The sequence below is a fragment of the Sapajus apella genome, unplaced genomic scaffold, assembly GCF_009761245.1.
Source record: "Sapajus apella isolate SASKATOON/1434 unplaced genomic scaffold, GSC_monkey_1.0 scaffold12, whole genome shotgun sequence".
Taxonomy (NCBI): Eukaryota; Metazoa; Chordata; class Mammalia; order Primates; family Cebidae; genus Sapajus; species Sapajus apella.
The window spans coordinates 882477-886792 of NW_022436952.1; the positions used below are offsets into that span (position 1 = coordinate 882477).

General features: G+C 48.1%; 1 pseudogene; it reads left to right on the forward strand.

The window, feature by feature from the left end:
• The first annotated feature begins 2440 nt into the window (after nt 1-2440).
• On the forward strand, nt 2441-3064 carry LOC116552505 (annotated as a pseudogene).
• Nucleotides 3065-4316: the final 1252 nt, after the last annotated feature.

A 4316-nucleotide genomic window follows, 5' to 3' on the forward strand; every position in this document is an offset into this window, starting at 1 on the left:
CCAGCTACTCAGGAGGCTGAGGCAGGAGAATTGCCTGAACCTGGGAGGTGGAGGTTGCGGTGAGCCGAGATCGCACCATTGCACTCCAGCCTGGGTAACAAGAGCGAAACTCCGTCCCAGAAAAAAAAAAAAAAAAAAAAAATCTCAGAAATAGCTAGGCGACACCTGTAATCCCAGCACTTTGGGAGGCCGAGGCAGGTGGATGACAAGGTCAGGAGTCTGAGACCAGCCTGACCAACATGGTGAAATCCCATCTCTACTAAAAATTTAAAAATTAGGCAGGTGTGGTGGTGTGGGCCAATAATCTCAGCTACTCAGGAGACTGAAACAGGAGAATCACTTGAACCCGGGAGGCGGAGGTTGCAGTGAGCTGAGATCGTGCCACTGCACTGAAATTCAGTCTGGGCAACAGTGTGAGACTCTGTCTCAAAAAAAAAAAAAAAGGAACCCTCAGTAATAAAACCAGGAATCCTCGCTACCCACTACCACAATTCTCCCAAAAAGATTCAGGTAAGAATCAAGTCCCCAGGCTTCTGCCAGCTCTGACAGAGCTGTCCCTGTCCCTGCCTTATCGAACTGGGGCGTCCACTCAGTTGCCCATTATTCCTGACGACAAGAGCAAATATAGATACTCTCAGAGGACTGAGGAGAGGCTAAGTGGAATAAGCGGTGTTTAATCTTTAACGAGAGAAATTGCTCTCCCTTAGCAGAGCCCCACCCAGCAGGCACTGTGGCCCCTCATAATTCAAGTCCGTCCTTAATTAAAAAGGGGAGCATCCTGGACTCTCCCCAACTGGCACCAATTCCATTCTCATTCTTCAGCCTCCTGACATTTGTCCGTTTGTCTCTCTTCGACAGAAAGGGAAAAAAGTCAAAAGGAAAAGAAAATGTTGTATCTTGCAGCTTTTTGAGAGTGCCTGTCCTTGAGCTGGGGCGCTTCATCTAGAAGCAGAGAGGCTGAAATCTAACAGAGGGAGACAGAACAGGACAAGCAATCCTTTGCATTTTGGAGGGAGCCCTGAGCTGCTGCAAATAGCAAATATGAAAAGCTAAAGTCACCAGCACCTTCTAAAAATAAAACTTGCTCTCCCTGGGGCACCCTTGGTCGCTGCCCTTCCAGCACTGGGCTCCAACATTTCCTCCTGAGACAATATTCCAGAAGAAAGGAGGATGCATTTATTTAGCCTTGTTTAAAAATATTAAAATGAAAGGCTGGACACAGTGGCTCATGCCTGTAATCCCAGCACTTTGGGAGGCCGAGGTGGGTGGATCATGATGTCAGGAGTTTGAGACCAACCTGGCCAACATAGTGAAACCCGTCTCTACTAAAGATACAATTAGCTGGGCATGGTGTCGGGCACCTGTAACCCCAGCTACTTAGGAGGCTGAGGCAGGAGAATCTCATGAACCAGGAAGGCAGAGAGCTGAGATGGCACTGCTGCACTCCAGCCCAGGCAATAGTGTGAGACTCTGTTTCAAAAAATATATATATTAAATTCCTAATTGCAGCTCCGTCAGCTCTGTCTGCCAGAGGAGATCCCTCAGGAGTCAGGCTGGGACAATCTGATCTTCTCCTCCTGTTTCTCCCAAGATTCTTGAGGATGTCCAATCCCTGCACCACCCAAGGGAAAGAGAGTCCTCCTCTAGGACTTTTCTATGGAGACTGCTCTCCTCTTCCACAGGGTGCCCCTAGGAATCAAGCAAGACATCAGCTTTATCTGAGTGCTTCCTCTTTAGCCCAATATACTCCCAGCTAGTAGGCTGAAGGAGAGCCCCATTGCTTTGGAGTCTCCAGAGAGATCTCAGGCTAAATAGAAGATGGAGACAAACAAGGGAAGTAGTTGCTTTACCTCCCTCCCCAGCACGTTCTCCAAAAGTGATGCCTTTCCAACCATGTTGAAGGGAATATATATTGACAAGATATTGGTAACGACATCTATGATTTAAAAAAAAAAAACGAGGTTGGGTGTAATGGCTCATGCCTATAATCCCAGCACTTTGGGAGGCCAAGGCAGGAGGATCACGTGAGCCCAGGAGTTTGAGATAATCCTGGGCAACACAGTGTGACCCCATCTTTGCAAAAAAAATTTAAAAATTAGCCAGTTGTGGTGGCGAACACCTGTACACCTAGCTATTCAGGAGGCTGATCGTGGGAGAATCACATGAGCCTAAGAGGTCGAAGCCGCAATGAATGAGCATTGATCGTTCCACTGCACTACAGCCTGGGTGACATAGTGACACTTTGTCCCCACGTCTCCCCCCAAAAAAAATCTTCTTAGTTTTATAACATTAAAAAATAAATAGGCTGGGCGTGGTGTCTCATGCCTGTAATCCAAGCACTTTGGAGGCTAAGGCGGATGGATTACCCGAGGTCGAGAGTTCAAGACCAGCCTGATCAACATGGTGAAACCCCGTCTTTAATAAATAAATCAATAAATGGCTTTCGGCTCGGAGGAGGCCAAGGTGCAACTTTCTTAGGTCATCCCAAATCCGGGTTCATCCCACAGCAGCCACCTCCACCACGCCGCTGAAGTTCAACCCCAACGAGATCAAAGTCGTATACCTGAGCTGCACCAGGGGTGAAGTCGTTGCCACTTCTGTGCTGGCCCCCAAGATCGGCCCCCTGGGTCTGTCTCCAAAAAAGGTAGGTGATGACATTGCCAAGGCAACGGGTGACTGGAAGGGCCTGAGGATTACGGTAAAACTGACCTTTCAGAACAGACAGGCCCAGATTGAGGCGGTGCCTTCTGCCTCTGCCCTGATCATCAAAGCCCTCAAGGAACCAGCAAGAGACAGAAAGAAACAGAAAAACATTAAACACAGCAGGAATATCACTTTCAATGAGATTGTCAACATTGTTCAACAGATATGGCACCTATCTTTAGCCAGAGAACTTTCTGGAATCACAAAGAAATCTGGGGGACTGCCCAGTCTGTGGGCTGTAATGTTGATGGCTGCCACCCTCATGACATCATAGATGACATCAGCAGTGGTGCTGTGGAATGTCCAGCTAGTTAATAGGCACAAAGGAAAATATTTCAATAAAGGATAGTTTAACAACTGGAAAAAAATTTAAAAAATAATAAATAAAAGAAAAACAGGCATCAGGCATCTTGGCGCAGGCAGTTAATTTTGGGAGTACATATCCATGCACCCATCATTCAGAAGCCCTGCAGTTTAGAGAAAGCAATGTGAAAGGGGGACAGTGACACAAGACAAAAGGAAGTCAGAGAGTGGTGCTTTTTGATCATCCTGACTCACCAGCCCATGGGGAGAACCCCAGGCTCCCCCTCTTCCATCCCTACCATCAGACCCCTGTCTGGTTCATTCCTCTAGTGTTTCCAGTCTGGGAGATACTAAAGGGACACAGGACATTACTTGACTCTATTTATCTCATCCATCTGTTCTTGCAGAGCTGTCTCACAAGGCTACCCCAATGGGTTCCCCCCTTTAAGGCTCTGAAACTCAGCTCTTCCAGACCATGAGGAAGCCAGGCCTTGAAGATAATTCCATCCTCCTCTCACAGTCACATGGCACAGGTCACCCACAGGATGTCCCCAGCTAACCTAACCCAGAGAACCCAATCCAGCCCTCGGCTCATTCTCTGAAACCTGCCCTGGGGAAAGCCTGCTTCTCTGATGGCTCCTGAGCCATCCTGATGTCTGATCCAGGTGAATCCAACAGCTTTCTCTTCCTACTCATCACAGTGCTCTGATCTTCCAGCCTCCAGAGCAAGCCATAGCCTGCCTTTACATGAACATTTGCATATAAAAACCCCACATTTACATTGTATAACTTAGGCTCCTGGGAAACAGGTCAGAGTTCAGCACCCACAATCTACTAGTGGGGAAAGAAGCATTCATCTGTGCAACCCCCATCAAAAATGTGTAGGAGGGTGTCAGGGAGTATGCTGCATGTGTCCACGAAGCTGTGTGTCCAGGAGGGGACTGTGAGCATCCTGCATCCAAGAAGGTCCATGTATGTATCTGGCTCAGGTGTGGCCTCCATCTGGCCTGTTGATGCACCTTCAAAGTGTCTGCATGTCTGTGAGTCTGTTTGGGGTGTCCTCAGTCTGAGTCTGTTGTGGGTGCCCTTAGGGTAGAGGTGTATTTGTGAGGGCTCTGTTTCCTCATCTGTAAAATGGGAATGACAATCCTAATACTTACCTCATGGGCTCATTGTGAGGCTGCATGGGTTAATGCAGGTCATGCACTTACAGCAGGGCATGGCTCAGTACATGTTGGTTATTGTGATGTGATTCCCAACAGAAACCTCCAGCTCCTCTATTCCCTCCTCCCCAACTACTTCCAGTGGTG